At 60.3% G+C, this 20,924-nt stretch overlaps 1 protein-coding gene across 3 annotated transcripts in view; it reads right to left on the reverse strand.

Moving 5' to 3' along the window:
• NLGN2 (neuroligin 2) overlaps positions 1 to 18,811 on the reverse strand; it is a 454,899-nt gene extending 436,088 nt beyond the window's left edge. The window contains exon 1 of one of the 3 annotated variants that reach the window (XM_073654599.1): positions 18,592 to 18,811. The gene's annotated coding sequence lies outside the window, so the exon portion shown is untranslated. Of the gene's footprint in view, positions 1 to 15,685; positions 15,879 to 18,591 lie in introns of those variants that run through there. The other 2 variants (XM_073654597.1, XM_073654598.1) reach the window with 2 other exon arrangements.
• Between the last annotated feature and the right edge of the window lie 2,113 nt (positions 18,812 to 20,924).

Genomic DNA, 20,924 nt, shown 5'->3' on the forward strand with positions numbered 1-20,924 from the left:
CACATCCCATACACAGGCCCAGAACCCGGACCCATCAGTCGTCACATCCCATACACAGCCCCAGCACGCGGACCCATCAGCCCTCACATCCTGTACACAGGCCCAGCACCGGGACCCATCAGCCCTCACATCCCATACACAGGCCCAGCACCCGGACCCATCAGCCATCACATCCCATACACAGGCCCAGCACCCGGACCCATCAGCTCTCACATCCCATACACAGCCCCAGCACCCGGACCCATCAGCCCTCACATCCTGTACACAGGTCCAGCACCGGGACCCATCAGCCCTCACATCCCATACACAGCCCCAGCACCCGGACCCATCAGTCCTCACATCCCATACACAGCCCCAGCACCCAGACCCATCAGCCATCACATCCCATACACAGCCCCAGTACCCAGACCCATCAGCCCTCACATCCCATACACAGGCCCAGCACCCGGACCCATCAGCTCTCACATCCCATACACAGCCCCAGCACCCGGACCCATCAGCCCTCACATCCTGTACACAGGCCCAGCACCGGGACCCATCAGCCCTCACATCCCATACACAGCCCCAGCACCCGGACCCATCAGCCTTCACATCCTGTACACAGGCCCAGCACCCGGACCCATCAGCCCTCACATCCCATACACCCAGCACCCGGACCCATCAGCCCTCACATCCTGTAAACAGGCCCAGCACCCGGACCCATCAGCCCTCACATCCCATACACAGGCCCAGCACCCGGACCCATCAGCCCTCAAATCCCATACACAGGCCCAGCACCCAGACCCATCAGACCTCACATCTCATACACAGGCCCAGCACCCAGACCCATCAGCCCTCACATCCCATACACAGGCCCAGCACCCAGACCCATCAGTCCTCACATCTCATACACAGGCCCAGCACCCAGACCCATCAGACCTCACATCTCATACACAGGCCCAGCACCCGGACCCATCAGCCATTACATCCCATACACAGCCCCAGCACCCGGACCCATCAGTCCTCACATCCCATACACAGGCCCAGCACCCAGACCCATCAGACCTCACATCTCATACACAGGCCCAGCACCCAGACCCATCAGCCCTCACATCCCATACACAGGCCCAGCACCCGGACCCATCAGTCCTCACATCCCATACACAGGCCCAGCACCCGGACCCATAAGCCCTCACATCCCATACACAGGCCGAGCACTCGGACCCATCAGCCCTCACATCTCATACACAGGCCCAGCACCCAGACCCATCAGCCCTCACATCTCATACACAGCTCCAGCACCCGGACACATCAGCCCTACCATCCCATACACAGGCCCAGCACCCGGACCCATCAGTCCTCACATCCCATACACAGGCCCAGCACCCAGACCCATCAGTCCTCACATCCCATACACAGGCCCAGCACCCAGACCCATCAGCCCTCACATCCGGTACACCCGGCACCCGGACCCATCAGCCATCACATCCCATACACAGGCCCAGCACCCAGACCCATCAGCCCTCACATCCCATACACAGGCCCAGCAGCCAGACCCATCAGTCCTCACATCTCATACACAGCCCCAGCACCCGGACCCATCAGCCCTCACATCCCATACACAGGCCCAGCACACGGACCCATCAGCCCTCACATCGCATACACAGGCCGAGCACCTGGATCCATCAGTCCTCACATCCCATACACAGGCCCAGCACCCGGACCCATCAGCCCTCACATCCTGTACACAGGCCGAGCACCCGGACCCATCAGTCCTCACATCCCATACACAGGCCCAGCACCCGGACCCATCAGTCCTCACATCTCATACACAGTCGCAGCACCCGGACCCATTAGCACTCACATCTCATACACAGTCCCAGCACCCGGACCCATCAGCACTCACATCTCATACACAGGCTGAGAATCCGGACCCATCAGCCATCACATCCCATACACAGGCCCAGCACCCGGACCCATCAGCCCTCACATCCCATATACAAACCCAGCACCCGGACCCATCAGCCCTCACATCCTGTACACAGGCCGAGAATCCGGACCCATCAGCCATCACATCTCATACACAGGCCCAGCACCCAGACCCATCAGTCCTCACATCCCATACACAGGCCCAGCACCCAGACCCATCAGCCCTCACATCCGGTACACCCGGCACCCGGACCCATCAGCCATCACATCCCATACACAGGCCCAGCACCCGGACCCATCAGCCCTCACATCCCATACACAGGCCCAGCACCCGGACCCATCAGTCCTCACATCCCATACACAGGCCCAGCACCCGGACCCATCAGCCATCACATCCCATACACAGGCCCAGCACCCAGACCCATCAGCCCTCACATCCCATACACAGGCCGAGCACCCGGACCCATCAGCCCTCACATCTCATACACACGCCCAGCACCCGGACCCATCAGCCCTCACATCTCATACACAGGCCCAGCACCCGGACCCATCAGTCCTCACATCCCATACACAGGCCCAGCACCCGGACCCATCAGCCATCACATCCCATACACAGGCCGAGCACCCGGACCCATCAGCCCTCACATCTCATACACACGCCCAGCACCCGGACCCATCAGCCCTCACATCTCATACACAGGCCCAGCACCCGGACCCATCAGCCCTCACATCCCATACACAGGCCCAACACCCGGACCCATCAGTCCTCACATCCCATACACAGCCCCAGCACCCGGACCCATCAGCCCTCACATCCTGTACACAGCCCCAGCAACCAGACCCATCAGCCCTCACATCCTGTACACAGGCCCAGCACCCGGACACATCAGCCATCACATCCCATACACAGGCCCAGCACCCAGACCCATCAGCCCTCACATCCCATACACAGGCCGAGCACCCGGACCCATCAGCCCTCACATCTCATACACACGCCCAGCACCCGGACCCATCAGCCCTCACATCTCATACACAGGCCCAGCACCCAGACCCATCAGCCTTCACATCTCATACACAGGCCCAGCACCCAGACCCATCAGCCCTCACATCCTGTTCACAGGCCGAGCACCCGGACCCATCAGCCCTCACATCTCATACACAGGCCCAGCAGCCGGACCCATAAGCCCTCACATCCTGTACACAGGCCGAGAATCCGGACCCATCAGCCATCACATCCCACACACAGGCCCAGCACCGGGACCCATCAGCCCTCACATCCCATACACAGGCCCAGCACCCGGACCCATCAGCCCTCACATCTCATACACAGGCCCAGCACCCGGACCCATAAGCCCTCACATCCCGTACACAGGCCGAGCACCCGGACCCATCAGCCATCACATCCCATACACAGGCCCAGCACCCGGACCCATCAGCCATCACATCCCATACACAGGCCCAGCACCCGAACCCATCAGCCCTCACATTCCACACACAGGCCCAGCACCCGGACCCATCAGCCCTCACATCCCATACACAGGCCCAGCACCCGGACCCATCAGCCCTCACATCTCATACACAGGCCCAGCACCCGGACCCATCAGCCCTCACATCTCATACACAGGCCCAACACCCGGACCCATCAGCCCTCACATCCCATGCACAGGCCCAGCACCCGGACCCATCAGTCCTCACATCTCATACACAGGCCCAGCACCCGGACCCATCAGCCCTCACATCATAAACACAGACCGAGCACCCAGACCCATCAGCCCTCACATCCCGTACACAGGCCCAGCACCCAGACCCATCAGCGCTCACATCTCATACACAGACCCAGCACCCAGACCCATCAGCCCTCACATCCCGTACACAGGCCGAGCACCCGGACCCATCAGCCCTCACATCCCACACACAGGCCGAGCACCCGGACCCATCAGCCCTCACATCTCATACACAGGCCCAGCACCTGGACCCATCAGCCCTCACATTCCGTACACAGGCCCAGCACCGGGACCCATCAGCTCTCACATCCTGTACACAGGCCGAGCACCCGGACCCATCAGTCCTCACATCTCATACACAGCCTCAGCACCCGGACCCATCAGTCCTCACATCTCATACACAGCCTCAGCACCCGGACCCATCAGCCATCACATCCCATACACAGGCCCAGCACCCAGACCCATCAGCCCTCACATCCCATACACAGCCCCAGCACCCGGACCCATCAGTCCTCACATCCTGTACACAGCCCCAGCAACCAGACCCATCAGCCCTCACATCCCATACACAGCCCCAGCACCCGGACCCATCAGTCCTCACAACCTGTACACAGGCCCAGCACCCGGACCCATCAGCCATCACATCTCATACACAGGCCCAGCACCCGGACCAATCAGCCCTCACATCCCATACACAGGCCCAGCACCCAGATCCATCAGTCCTCACATCCTGTACACAGCCCCAGCACCCGGACCCATCAGCCCTCACATCCCATACACAGCGCCAGCACCGGGACCCATCAGTCCTCACATCCTGTACACCCAGCACCCAGACCCATTAGTCCTCACATCCCATATACAAGCCCAGCACCCGGACCCATCTGTCCTCACATCCTGTACACTCAGCACCCAGACCCATCAGTCCTCACATCCCATACACAGGCCCAGCACCCGGACCCATCTGTCCTCACATCCTGTACACTCAGCACCCAGACCCATCAGTCCTCACATCCTGTACACTCAGCACCCGGACCCATCAGCCCTCACATCCCATACACAGGCCAAGCATCCGGACCCATCAGCCCTCATATCCCATACACAGGCCAAGCACCCGGACCCATCAGCCCTCACATCCCATACACAGGCCCAGCACCCAGACCCATCAGCCCTCACATCCCATACACAGGCCCAGCACCCGGACCCATCAGCCCTCAAATCCTGTACACCCAGCACCCGGACCCATCAGTCCTCACATCCCATACACAGGCCCAGCACCCGGACCCATCAGCCCTCACATCCCATACACAGGCCAAGCACCCGGACCCATCAGCCCTCACATCCCATACACAGGCCCAGCACCCGGACCCATCAGTCATCACATCTCATACACAGGCCCAGCACCCGGACCCATCAGCCCTCACATCCCATACACAGGCCAAGCATCCGGACCCATCAGCCCTCACATCCCATACACAGGCCAAGCATCCGGACCCATCAGCCCTCACATCCCAAACACAGGCCCAGCACCCGGACCCATGAGCCCTCACATCCCATACACAGGCCCAGCACCCGGACCCATCAGCCCTCACATCCTGTACACAGGCCGAGCACCTGGACCCATCAGCCCTCAAATCCTGTACACCCAGCACCCGGACCCATCCGTCCTCACATCTCATACACAGGCCCAGCACCCGGACCCATCAGCCATCACATCCCATACACAGGCCCAGCACCCGGACCCATCAGCCTTCACATTCCGTACACAGGCCCAGCATCCGGACCCATCAGCCATCACATCCTGTACAGAGGCCCAGCACCCGGACCCATAAGCCCTCACACCCCATACACAGGCCCAGCAACCAGACCCATCAGTCCTCACATCCCATACAAAGGCCCAGCACCCGGACCCATCAGCCATTACATCCCATACACAGGCCCAGCACCCGGACCCATCAGCCCTCACATCCCATACACAGGCCCAGCACCCGGACCCATCAGCCCTCACATCCCATACACAGCCCCAGCACCCGGACCCATCAGTCCTCACATCCTGTACACATCCCCAGAATCCGGACCCATCAGCCATCACATCCTGTACAGAGGCCCAGCACCCGGACCCATAAGCCCTCACACCCCATACACAGGCCCAGCACCCAGACCCATCAGTCCTCACATCCCATACAAAGGCCCAGCACCCGGACCCATCAGCCATTACATCCCATACACAGGCCCAGCACCCGGACCCATCAGCCCTCACATCCCATACACAGGCCCAGCACCCAGACCCATCAGCCCTCACATACCATACACAGGCCCAGCACCCAGACCCATCAGCCCTCACATCCCATACACAGGCCAAGCATCCGGACCCATCAGCCCTCACATCCCATACACAGGCCCAACACCCAGACCCATCAGCCCTCACATCCTGTACACAGGCCGAGCACCCGGACCCATCAGCCCTCAAATCCTGTACACAGGCCGAGCACCCAGACCCATCAGCCCTCACATCCCATACACAGGCCCAGTACCCGCACCCATCAGCCCTCACATCCCGTACACAGCCCCAGCACCCGGACCCATCAGCCCTCACATCCCATATACAGCCCCAGCACCCGGACCCATCAGTCCTCACATCCTGTACACAGACCCAGCACCCAGACCCATCAGCCCTCACATCTCATACACAGGCCCAGCACCCGGACCCATCAGCCCTCACATCCCGTACACAGCCCCAGCACCCGGACCCATAAGCCCTCACATCCCATACACAGCCCCAGCACCCGGACCCATCAGTCCTCACATCTCATACACAGCCCCAGCACCCGAAACCATCAGTACTCACATCCTGTACACAGGCCGAGCACCTGGATCCATCAGTCCTCATATCCTGTACAGAGGCCCAGCACCCGAACCCATCAGTACTCACATCCTGTACACAGGTCCAGCACCCGGACCCATCAGACCTCACATACTGTACACAGGCCCAGCATCGAGACCCATCAGTCCTCACATCCTGTAAACAGGCCAAGCACTCGGACCCATCAACCCTCACATCCTGTACACCCAGCACCCAGACCCATCAGTCCTCACATCCTGTACACCCAGCACCCGGACCCATCAGCCCTCACATCCCATACACAGGCCCAGTACCCAGACCCATCAGCCCTCACATCCCATACACAGGCCCAGCACCCGGACCCATCAGCCCTCACATCCTATACACATGCCCAGCACCCGGACCCATAAGCCCTCACATCCCATACACAGGCCCAGCACCCGGACCCATAAGCCCTCACATCCCATACACAGGCCGAGCACACGGACCAATCAGCCATCACATCCCATACACAGGCCCAGCACCCGGACCCATCAGCTCTCACATCCTGTACACCCAGCACCCGGACCCATCAGTCCTCACATCTCATACACAGGCCCAGCAAATGGACCCATCAGCCCTCACATCCCATACACAGGCCCAGTACCCGGACCCATCAGCCCTCACATCCTGTACACAGCCCCAGCACCCAGACCCATCAGCCCTCACATCCCATACACAGGCCCAGAACCCGGACCCATAAGCCCTCACATCCCATACACAGGCCCAGCACCCGGAACCATAAGCCCTCACATCCCATACACAGGCCGAGCACCCGGACCCATCAGCCATCACATCCCATACACAGGCCCAGCACCCGGACCCATCAGCTCTCACATCCTGTACACCCAGCACCCGGACCCATCAGCCCTCACATCTCATACACAGTCCCAGCACCCGGACCCATCAGCCCTCACATCCCATATACAAACCCAGCACCCAGACCCATCATCCCTCACATCCCATACACAGGCCCAGCACCCGGACACATCAGCCCTCAAATCCTGTACACAGGCCCAGCACCCGGACCCATCAGCCCTCACATCCCATATACAAACCCAGCACACAGACCCATCAGCCGTCAAATCCTGTACACAGGCCAAGCACTCGGTCCCATAAGCCCTCACATCCTGCACACAGGCCCGGCACCCGGACTCATCAGCCCTCAAATCTTGGATACCCCGCACCCGGACCCATCAGCCTTCACATCCCGTACACAGGCCGAGCACCCGGACCCATCACATCCCATACACAGACCCAGCACCCGGACCCATCAGTCCTCACATCCCATACACAGGCCCAGCACCCGGACCCATAAGCCATCACATCCCATACACCCACCACCCGGACCCATCAGCTCTCACATCCTGTACACCCAGCACCCGGACCCATCAGCCCTCACATCCCATACACAGGCCCAGCACCCGGACCCATCAGCCCTCACATCCGGTATACAGGCCCAGCACCCAGACCCATCAGCCCTCAAATCCTGTACACAGGCCAAGCACCCGAACCCATCAGCCATCACATCCCATACACAGGCCCAGCACCCGGACCCATAAGCCCTCACATCCTGTACACCCAGCACCCGGACCCATAAGGCCTCACATCCTGTACACCCAGCACCCGGACCCATCAGTCCTCACATCCTGTACACAGGCCCAGCACCCGGACCCATCAGCCCTCACATCTCATACACAGGCCTAGCACCCGGACCCATCAGCCATCACATCCCATACAAAGGCTCAGCACCCGAACCCATCAGCCCTCACATCCCATACACAGGCCCAGCACCCGGACCCATCAGCCCTCACATCCCATACACAGGCCCAGCACCCAGACCCATCAGCCCTCACATCCCGTACACAGGCCCAGCACTCGGACCCATCAGCCCTCACATCCCATACACAGGCCCAGCACTCGAACCCATCAGTACTCACATCCTGTACACAAGCTCAGCACCAGGACCCATCAGTCCTCGCATCCTGTACACAGGTACAGCACCCGGACCCATAAGCCCTCACATCCTGTACACCCAGAACCCGGACCCATAAGCCCTCACATCCTATACAAATGCTCACCACTCGAACCCATCAGTACTCACATCCTGTAGAGAGGCCCAGCACCCGGACCCATCAGACCTCACATCCTGTACACAGGCCCAGCATCGAGACCCATGAGTCCTCAAATCCTGTACACAGGCCGAGCACCCAGACCCATCAGCCCTCACATCCCATACACAGGCCCAGCACCCGGACCCATCAGTCCTCACATCCTGTACACCCAGCACCCGGACCCATCAGCCCTCACATCCTGTACACAGGCCCAGCACCCGGACCCATCAGTCCTCACATCCTGTACACAGGCCCAGCACCCGGACCCATAAGCCCTCACATCCTGTACACAGGCCCAGCACCCAGACCCATCAGTCCTCACATCCTGTACACGGACCCAGCACCCGGACCCATAAGCCCTCACATCCTGTAGGCCCAGCACCCGGACCCATAAGCCTTCACATCCTGTACAAAGGCCCAGTACCCGGACACATCCGCCCTCACATCCTGTACACCCAGCACCCAGACTCATCAGCCCTCACATGCTGTACACAGGCCCAGCACCCGGACCCATCAGCCCTCACATCCCATACACAGGCCAAGCACCCGGACCCATCAGCCCTCACATCCCATACACAGGCCCAGCATCCGGACCCATCAGCCCTCACATCCTGTACACAGCCCCAGCACTCAGACCCATCAGCCCTCACATCCCATACACAGGCCCAGCACCCGGACCCATAAGCCCTCACATCCCATACATAGGCCCAGCACCCGGACCCATGAGCCCTCACATCCCATACACAGGCCCAACACCCGGACCCATAAGCCCTCACATCCCATACACAGGCCGAGCACCCGGACCCATCAGCCATCACATCCCATACACAGGCCGAGCACCCGGACCCATCAGCCATCACATCCCATACACAGGCCCAGCACCCGGACCCATCAGCCATCACATCCCATACACAGGCCAAGCATCCGGACCCATCAGCCCTCACATCCCATACACAGGCCCAGCACCCGGACCCATCAGCTCTCACATCCTGTACACCCAGCACCCGGACCCATCAGCCCTCACATCCCATACACAGCCCCAGCACCCGGACCCATCAGTCCTCACATCCCATACACAGGCCCAGCACCCGGACCCATCAGTCCTCAGATCCTGTACACAGGTACAGCACTCGGACCCATCAGTCCTCACATCCCATACACAGGCCCAGCACCGAGACCCATAAGCCCTCACATCCCATACACAGGCCGAGCACCCGGACCCATCAGCCATCACATCCCATACAGAGACCCAGCACCCGGACCCATCAGCCCTCACATCTCATACACAGTCCCAGCACCCGGACCCATCAGCCCTCACATCCCATATACAAACCCAGCACCCAGACCCATCAGCCCTCAAATCCTGTACACAGGCCCAGCACCCGGACCCATCAGCCCTCACATCCCATATACAAACCCAGCACCCAGACCCATCAGCCCTCAAATCCTGTACACAGGCCAAGCACTCGGTCCCATCAGCCATCACATCTCATACATAGGCCCAGCACCCGGAACCATCAGCCCTCACATCCTGCGCACAGGCCCGGCACCCGGACTCATCAGCCCTCACATCCCATACACAGGCCCAGCACCCGGACCCATAAGTCATCATATCCCATACACAGTCCCAGCACCCAGACCCATCAGCCCTCAAATCCTGTACACAGGCCAAGCACTCGGTCCCATCAGCCATCACATCTCATACATAGGCCCAGCACCCGGAACCATCAGCCCTCACATCCTGCGCACAGGCCCGGCACCCGGACTCATCAGCCCTCACATCCCATACACAGGCCCGGCACCCGGACTCATCAGCCCTCACATCCCATACATAGGCCCAGCACCCGAACCCATCAGCCCTCACATCCCATACACAGGCCCAGCACCCGGACCCATCAGCCCTCAAATCCTGTACACAAGCCCAGCACCCGAACCCATCAGCCATCACATCCCATACACAGGCCCAGCACCCGGACCCATAAGCCCTCACATCCTGTACACCCAGCACCAGGACCCATAAGGCCTCACATCCTGTACACAGGCCCAGCACCCGGACCCATCAGCCCTCACATCTCATACACAGGCCCAGCACACGGACCCATCAGCCATCACATCTCATACACAGGCTCAGCACCCGGACCCATCAGCCCTCACATCCCATACACAGCCCCAGCACCCAGACCCATCAGCCCTCACATCCCATACACAGCCCCAGCACCCGGACCCATCAGCCCTCACATCCCATATACAGGCCCAGCACCCGGACCCATAAGCCCTCACATCCCATACACAGGCCGAGCACCCGGACCCCTCAGCCATTACATCCCATACACAGGCCCAGCACCCGGACCCATCAGCTCTCACATCCTATACACCCAGTACCCGGACCCATCAGCCATCACATCCGGTACACCCGGCACCCGGACCCATCAGCCATCACATCCCATACACAGGCCCAGCACCCAGACCCATCAGCCCTCACATCCTGTACACAGGCCCAGCACCCAGACCCATCAGCCCTCACATCCCATACACAGCCCCAGCACCCGGACCCATCAGCCCTCACATCCCATACACAGGCCCAGCACCCGGACCCATAAGCCCTCACATCCCATACACAGGCCCAGCACCCGGACCCATAAGCCCTCACATCCCATACACAGGCCGAGCACCCGGACCCATCAGCCCTCACATCCCATACACTGGCCCAGCACCCGGACCCATCAGCCATCACATCCCATACACAGGCTCAGCACCCGGACCCATCAGCCCTCACATCTCAAACACAGGCCCAGCACCCGGACCCATCAGCTCTCACATCCCATACACAGGCCCAGCACCCAGACTCATGAGTCCTCACATCCTGTACACCCAGCACCCAGACCCATAAGGCCTCACATCCCGTACACAGGCCCAGCACTCGGACCCATCAACCCTCACATCTCATACACAGGCCCAGCACCCGGACCCATCAGCTCTCACATCCCATACACAGGCCCAGCACCCGGACCCATCAGCTCTCACATCCCATACACAGGCCCAGCACCCAGACGCATCAGTCCTCACATCCTGTACAACCAGCACCCAGACCCATAAGGCCTCACATCCTGTACACCCAGCACCCAGACCCATCAGCCCTCACATCCCGTACACAGGCCCAGCACTCGGACCCATCAGCCCTCACATCCCATACACAGGCCCAGCACTCGAACCCATCAGTACTCACATCCTGTACACAAGCTCAGCACCAGGACCCATCAGTCCTCGCATCCTGTACACAGGTACAGCACCCGGACCCATAAGCCCTCACATCCTGTACACCCAGAACCCGGACCCATAAGCCCTCACATCCTATACAAATGCCCAGCACCCGGACCCATCAGCCCTCACATCCGGTACACAGGACCAGCACCAGGACCCATAAGCCTTTACATCCTGTACACCCAGCACCTGGACCCATCACATACCATACACAGGCCCAGCACCCGGACCCATCAGTCCTCACATCCCATACACAGGCCCAGCACCCGGACCCATCAGTCCTCACATCCCATACACAGGCCCAGCACCTGGACCCATCAGCCCTCACATCCTGTACACAGGCCCAGCACTCGGACCCATCAGTCCTCACATCCTGTACACAGGCCCAGCACCCAGACCCATCAGCCCTCACATCCTGTACACCCAGCACCCGGACCCATCAGCCCTCACATCCTGTACACAGGCCCAGCACCCGGACCCATCAGTGCTCACGTCCTATACACAGGCACAGCACCCGGACCCATCAGCCCTCACATTCCATTCACAGGCCGAGCACCCGGACCCATCAGCCCTCACATCCTGAACACCCAGCACCCGGACCCATCAGTCACCACATCCCATACACAGCCCCAGCACCCGGACCCATCAGCCACCACATCCCATACACAGCCCCAGCACCCGGACCCATCAGTCACCACATCCCATACACAGCCCCAGCACCCGGACCCATCAGCCACCACATCCCATACACAGCCCCAGCACCCGGACCCATCAGTCACCACATCCCATACACAGCCCCAGCACCCGGACCCATCAGTCCTCACATCCCATACACAGGCCCAGCACCCGGACCCATCAGCCCTCACATCCCATACACAGCCCCAGCACCCGGACCTATCAGTCCTCACATCCCATACACAGGCTCAGCACTCGGACCCATCGGTCCTCACATTCCATACACAGGCCCAGCACCCGGACCCATCAGCCCTCACATCCCATACACAGGCCGAGCACCCAGACCCATCAGTCCTCACATCCCATACACAGGCCCAGCACCCGGACCCATCAGTCCTCACATCCGATACACAGCCCCAGCACCCGGACCCATCAGTCCTCACATCCCATACACAGGCCCAGCACACGGACCCATCAGCCCTCATATCCCATACACAGGCCGAGCACCTGGATCCATCAGTCCTCACATCCCATACACAGGCCCAGCACTCAGACCCATCAGCCCTCACATTCCATACACAGGCCCAGCACCTAGACCCATCAGTCACCACATCCCATACACAGGCCGAGCACCGAGACCCATCAGACCTCACATCCTGTACACAGGCCGAGCACCCGGACCCATCAGCCCTCACATCCTGTACACAGGCCGAGCACCTGAATCCATCAGTCCTCACATCCCATACACAGGCCCAGCACTCAGACCCATCAGCCCTCACATCCCATACACAGGCCCAGCACCCGGACCCATCAGTCCTCACATCCCATACACAGGCCCAGCACCCGGACCCATCAGCCCTCACATCCTGTACACAGCCCCAGCACCCAGACCCATCAGCCCTCACATCCCATACACAGGCCCAGCACCCAGACCCATCAGCCCTCACATCCCATACACAGGCCCAGCACACGGACCCATCAGCCCTCATATCCCATACACAGGCCGAGCACCTGGATCCATCAGTCCTCACATCCCATACACAGCCCCAGCACCCGGACCCATCAGTCACCACATCCCATACACAGGACGAGCACCGACACCCATCAGACCTCACATCCTGTACACAGGCCGAGCACCCGGACCCATCAGCCCTCACATCCTGTACACCCAGCACCCGGACCCATCAGCTCTCACATCCCATACACAGGCTCAGCACTCGGACCCATCAGTCCTCACATCCTGTACACAGGCCGAGCACCCGGACCCATCAGCTCTCACATCCCATACACAGGCCGAGCACCCGGACCCATCAGCCCTCACATCCTGTACACAGGCCCAGCACCGGGACCCATCAGCCCTCACATCCTGTACACAGGCCCAGCACCCAGACCCATCAGCCCTCACATCCCATACACAGGCCCAGCACCCAGACCCATCAGACCTCACATCCCATACACAAGCCCAGCACCCGGACCCATCAGCCCACACATCCTATACACAAGCCCAGCACCCAGACCCATCAGCCCTCACATCTCATACACAGCCCCAGCACCCAGACCCATCAGCCCTCACATCCCATACACAGGCCCAGCACCCGGACCCATCAGTCACCACATCCCATACACAGGCCGAGCACCCGGACCCATCAGCCCTCACATCCCATACACAGGCCCAGCACCCGGACACATCAGCCCTCACATCCCATACACAGGCCCAGCACCCGGACCCATCAGTCACCACATCCCATACACAGGCCCAGCACCCGGACCCATCAGCCTTCACATCCTGTACACAGGCCCAGCACCCGGACCCATCAGCCCTCACATCCTGTACACAGGCCCAGCATCCGGACCCATCAGCCCTCACATCCCATACACAGGCCCAGCACCCGGACCCATCAGCCATGATATCCCATACACAGCCCCAGCACCCGGACCCATCAGCCCTCACATCCCATACACAGCCCCAGCACCCGGACCCATCAGCCCCACCATCCCATACACAGGCCGAGCACCCGGACCCATCAGCCCTCACATCCCATACACAGGCCCAGCACCCGGACCCATCAGTCACCACATCCCATACACAGGCCGAGCACCCGGACCCATCAGCCCTCACATCCCATACACAGGCCCAGCACTCGGACCCATCAGCCCTCACATCCTGTACACAGGCCCAGCACCCAGACCCATCAGCCCTCACATCCTGTACACAGGCCCAGCACCCAGACCCATCAGCCCTCACATCTCATACACAGGCCCAGCACCCGGACCCATCAGCCCTCACATCCCATACACAGGCCCAGCACCCGGACCCATCAGCCCTCACATCCCATACACCCAGTACCCGGATCCATCAGCCCTCACATCTCATACACAGGCCCAGCACCCAGACCCATCAGCCCTCACATCTCATACACAGGCCCAGCACCCGGACCCATCAGCCCTCACATCCCATACACCCAGTACCCGGACCCATCAGCCCTCACATCCCATACACAGGCCGAGCACCCGGACCCATCAGTCACCACATCCCATACACAGGCCCAGCACCCGGACCCATAATTATAGTAAAGCAAAACTTGTACATGGTCTCTGGGGCCATATTTCAGTCCTAGTGGAGAACTACAAGCTCCAGCAGAGCCATGTGGTTTCTCAGCATCCTGAATTCTGGAGATGTCAGATACCAGGACGGCGTTTATTGAATATTCATGACTGTGGTAGACGCCATCTTGTCCCTATGGTGGCCCTCTTACTGGGGAGTCCGGGGCCCTGATGTCAGGGGGTTGTTATGTCTCCTGCACCGGCCACGTCCATCCATCCTGCATCTCCATCCATATTAATGATGGACGACAGGAAGGAGCTGTCACCGGGGGGCTCCTCACCCGCGTTCAGGCCTTGGCAACAAAAGGCTGCACAACAGAGAAGGACTACAGGCAGCAGCATGTCTCCGAGCCCCCACCATGTCCCAACTGTGGCCGGTCATGTATGAGGGGTCTGCAGCATCTGCCGGGGAATATGGAGGCTACGCGGCGTCTCATCATTTACATGATATAATCCTACACGGGCTGCAGCATCCCCCCACCTCCATCATCCTCCGACCACCCCCCATCTCCGGTACCCACCGTCTTATCCAATCTGCATCCTCTTCTATCCAGCATCCATCGGCCCCCCACCATCAGCCGTCAGCCTCTGCCCCCCACTTATGGACGCCCTCCCCGACTGCTGTCTTCATGGCTCCCTTCTCTTCTTCCCAGGCTCCTGTATCTCTCCAGTATCCCCTCACCCCTCTCCTATCTCACCAAGCCGCGGGCCCCCTCCCCTCGGTTTCGCCGAGTCTCCCTCGCCCCCTCCTCTACCTCGCACTCAGCTGGTGCAGATGCAGCGCTGCCTCTCTGGGGACCCCATGGATTTAGATTTTACCTGCAGGTACAGAAATGGCCGAGCGGAGCCGACGTGTGGCCCGAAGTGGGCACCCCAATGTGTGACCCGAAATGTGCACCCAGAAATATGTGCCCCAATGCGTACCCCGAAATGTGTGACCCGAAATGTGCGCCCCAATGCGTACCCTGAAATGTGCACCCCTAAGAGTGTACCCCAATGTGTACCCCAAAATGTGGGCCCTGAAATGTGCGCCCCAATGCGTACCCCGAAATGTGTGACCCGAAATGTGTGCCCCAATGCGTACCCTGAAATGTGCACCCCTAAGAGTGTACCCCATTGTGTACCCCGAAATGTGCTCCCCAAAATGTGTGCCCTGAAATGTGCACCCTGAAGTGTGTGCCCCAATGCGTACCCCGAAATGTGCTCCCCGAAATTTGTGCCCCAATGCGTACCCCGAAGTGTGCGCCCCGAAATATGTGCCCCAATACGTACCCCGAAATGTGCGTCCTGAAGTGTGTGCCCTCAAGTGTGCGCCCCCAAGTGTGTGCCCCCAAGTGTGTGCCCCCAAGTGTGCGTCCCCAAGTGTGCGTCCCCAAGTGTGCTCCCCCAAGTGTGTGCCCCCAAGTGTGCGTGCTGAAGTGTGTGCCCCCAAGTGTGCGCGCTGAAGTGTGCGCCCCCAAGTGTGCATCCTGAAGTGTGTGCCCCCAAGTGTGTGCCCCCCAGTGTGTGCCCCCAAGTGTGCTCCCCCAAGTGTGCGCCCCCAAGTGTGCGTCCTGAAGTGTGTGTCCTGAAGTGTGCTCCCCCAAGTGTGCGCCCCCAAGTGTGCGCCCCCAAGTGTGCGCCCCCAAGTGTGCATCCTGAAGTGTGCTCCCCCAAGTGTGCGCCCCCAAGTGTGCGCCCCCAAGTGTGCGTCCTGAAGTGTGTGACCCCAAGTGTGCGTCCTGAAGTGTGTGACCCCAAGTGTGCGTCCTGAAGTGTGTGACCCCAAGTGTGCGTCCTGAAGTGTGTGCCCCCAAGTGTGCATCCTGAAGTGTGTGCCCCCAAGTGTGTGCCCCCCAGTGTGTGCCCCCAAGTGTGCGCCCCCAAGTGTGCGCCCCCAAGTGTGCGTCCTGAAGTGTGTGTCCCCAAGTGTGCGTCCTGAAGTGTGTGACCCCAAGTGTGCGTCCTGAAGTGTGTGCCCCCAAGTGTGCATCCTGAAGTGTGTGCCCCCAAGTGTGCATCCTGAAGTGTGTGACCCCAAGTGTGCGTCCTGAAGTGTGTGCCCCCAAGTGTGCGTCCTGAAGTGTGTGCCCCCAAGTGTGCGTCGTGAAGTGTGTGCCCCCAAGTGTGCATCCTGAAGTGTGTGACCCCAAGTGTGCGTCCTGAAGTGTGTGCCCCCAAGTGTGTGCCCCCAAGTGTGCGTCCTGAAGTGTGTGCCCCCAAGTGTGCGTCGTGAAGTGTGTGCCCCCAAGTGTGCGTCCTAAAGTGTGTGCCCCCAAGTGTGCGTCCTGAAGTGTGCGCCCCCAAGTGTGCGTCCTGAAGTGTGTGCCCCCAAGTGTGCATCCTGAAGTATGTGCCCCCAATTGTGCGTCCTGAAGTGTGTGCGTCCTGAAGTGTGTGCCCCCAAGTGTGTGCCCCCAAGTGTGCGTCCTGAAGTGTGTGCGTCCTGAAGTGTGTGCCCCCAAGTGTGCGTCCTGAAGTGTGTGACCCCAAGTGTGCGTCCTGAAGTGTGTGCCCCAAAGTGTGCGTCCTGAAGTGTGTGACCCCAAGTGTGCGTCCTGAAGTGTGTGACCCCAAGTGTGCGTCCTGAAGTGTGTGCCCCCAAGTGTGCGTCCTGAAGTGTGTGACCCCAAGTGTGCGTCCTGAAGTGTGTGACCCCAAGTGTGCGTCCTGAAGTGTGTGACCCCAAGTGTGCATCCTGAAGTGTGTGCCCCCAAGTGTGCGTCCTGAAGTGTGTGCCCCCAAGTGTGCGTCCTGAAGTGTGTGCCCCCAAGTGTGCGTCCTGAATTGTGTGCCCCCAAGTGTGCGTCCTGAAGTGTGCGCCCCCAAGTGTGCATCCTGAAGTGTGTGCCCCCAAGTGTGCGTCCTGAAGTGTGTGCCCCCAAGTGTGCGTCCTGAAGTGTGCGCCCCCAAGTGTGCGTCCTGAAGTGTGTGACCCCAAGTGTGCGTCCTGAAGTGTGTGCCCCCAAGTGTGTGCCCCCAAGTGTGCGTCCTGAAGTGTGTGCCCCCAAGTGTGCGTCCTGAAGTGTGTGCCCCCAAGTGTGCGCCCCCAAGTGTGCGTCCTGAAGTGTGCGCCCCCAAGTGTGCGTCCTGAAGTGTGTGCCCCCAAGTGTGCGTCCTGAAGTGTGTGCCCCCAAGTGTGTGCCAAAAGAGCGGATGTCAGGTGCTGGACAGCACTCGGGGGTCTCCAGCCCTCACCCGCCGCCCCCTCCATGGTGCTGGCATTTTGTGTGATGAACCCGCAGCCGCTCCGCCCGATCAGCAGGAGCCTGTGCCGCCGGCATGTACGGGGTTACACGATGGATGCCCCCCACACAGTAGGACCCCCGATCCCGGGAGCTGCTCCCCCCATGATGGGGAATCTGGGTCAGGAGTAACAGGGATGAGCGGCTGCCGGGCGGCGATGGCGCCGGAGAAGACGACAGATGCTGCTGCTGCTGCTGCTTACCTCCCGAAGGCGATGGAGGCGGAAATCCCGGAGAGACGATGCAGCAGAGCCGTGAGCAGGAGCGGCCGGTCAGCTCATGGCGCCCGGGAGGACGGAGAGGGCTGACGGCGTCTCCTCACCAGCCTCCGCTCCTCACAAGCCGCTGCCAGAAGAAAAACCATTTTGTGGAGGAGGAGGAGGAGGAGGGGGAGGAGGAGGATGCAGATCGGGGGGGCCGGAGAAGGCAGCGCTGTCAGGGAAATCCCAGCCCAGACCCCCAGCGCTGACATCTGGGGGGTCCGCAGCCGTCTCGGGCTCCGCCGGGGGGCGCAGCACCAGCAGCTCTGGGTACCACATACAGGTGCATTGTGGGGATGGGCAGCTATGGGACCACCATCACCTGAGAGGTCCGGCCGGGGGTCCATATAAGAATGGGGGGGTGCATGGATTATTGGGGGCTCTGTTCTGTGGGGGCCACACTATTGGGGCTTCAGTCATTGCTCATTATTGGGGGCTCCCGAGCTGATGTGTAGGATGGGGGGGCTACTCGTTGCTGAGGTAACATTCGGGGGGGCTCCATCTCTGATGGTCCTCACAGGGGAAGCCTTTCCATCTTTCATGGATTATTTTGGTGGATCCCATTTTTTGGACTCATATTTTTTTGGCTGCACTTTTCTGAGGGGATCATTGTGAGATCAGGGGGGCAACACGCGAGGGGTATTTATGGATTATGATATTGGGGGGTCACAATTGGGTATATTATAATGGACAGTAACAAGGGGGACATGTCATCACTCTCATTGTGGGGGGCAGCAGTCTGGGCCCCATCGTTATCATTGTGGGGGGCAGCAGTCTGGGCCCCATCACTATCAATGTGGGGGACAGCAGTCTGGGCCCCGTCGTTATCATTGTGGGGGGCAGCAGTCTGGGCCCCATCGTTATCATTGTGGGGGGCAGCAGTCTGGGCCACGTCGTTATCATTGTGGGGGGCAGCAGTCTGGGCCCCATCACTATCAATGTGGGGGACAGCAGTCTGGGCCCCGTCGTTATCATTGTGGGGGGCAGCAGTCTGGGCCCCATCACTCTCATTTTGGGGGGCAGCAGTCTGGGCCCCGTCGTTATCATTGTGGGGGGCCGCAGTCTTGGCCCCATCGTTATCATTGTGGGGGGCGGCAGTCTGGGCCCCATCGCTATCAATGTGGGGGGCAGCAGTCTGGGCCCCGTCGTTATCATTGTGGGGGGCAGCAGTCTGGGCCCCATCACTCTCATTTTGGGGGGCAGCAGTCTGGGCCCCGTCGTTATCATTGTGGGGGGGCCGAAGTCTGGGCCCCATCGTTATCATTGTGGGGGGGCGGCAGTCTGGGCCCCGTCGTTATCATTGTGGTGGGCAGCAGTCTGGGCCCCATCGCTATCATTGTGGGGGGCAGCAGTCTGAGCCCCATCGTTATCATTGTGGGGGGCAGCAGTCTGGGCCCCATCACTCTCATTTTGGGGGGCAGCAGTCTGGGCCCCGTCGTTATCATTGTGGGGGGCATCAGTCCAGGACCCGTCGTTATCATTTGGGGGGCGGCAGTCCAGGACCCGCCGTTATCATTGTGGGGGGCAGCAGTCTGGGCCCCATCACTATCATTGTGGGGGGCAGCAGTCAGGGCTCCGTCGTTATCATTGTGGGGGGCAGCACTCTGGGCCCCGTCGCTCATTGTGGGGGGCGGCAGTCCAGGACCCGTCAATATCATTTGGGGGGCAGCAGTCCAGGACCTGTCGTTATCATTGTGGGGGGCAGCAGTCCAGGACCAGTCGCTATCATTGTGAAGGCATCAGTCTGGGCCCCGTCATTATCATTGTTGGGGGCAGCAGTCTGGGCCCCGTCGTTATCATTGTGGGGGGCAGCAGTCCAGGACCCATTGCTATCATTTTGGGGGGCTTCAGTCTAGACCCCGCCAGTATCATTTGGGGGGTAACAGCCAGGGCCCCGTCGCTATCATTTGAGGGAGCAATGTTTACCAATTTTCTTGCTATAATTTTGGGGTGTATCCATATTGACTGTGTGGGAATGTATTGGGGGTCCCCCATGCCTCTTCTCAGATGTGTGTGCCCCGGTAGAGAGGTGTGATTAACCCTTTCCTGTCTGACTGCTGTGATTAATTGTTCATTATAGACGGGTGAATACGGAATGGCTGGAGCTTGTTGGGGGCCCCTGGAGGACGCTGGCATTTCGGGGGGCCGGTCTCTCCAGAATACACACATCGTCTTCCCGGGAAGGTGGCAGCATCGGGCTGGAATGTGCGCTGCCAATCGAAGGACAATGGCAGCTTTGTGCCTTCAGATGGAGAATCCAGAATCTGATAAACAGG

Source organism: Phyllobates terribilis, unplaced genomic scaffold (assembly GCF_046119375.1).
Source record: "Phyllobates terribilis strain yellow unplaced genomic scaffold, ASM4611937v1 Scaffold_11__3_contigs__length_659146591, whole genome shotgun sequence".
Classification (NCBI taxonomy): domain Eukaryota; kingdom Metazoa; phylum Chordata; class Amphibia; order Anura; family Dendrobatidae; genus Phyllobates; species Phyllobates terribilis.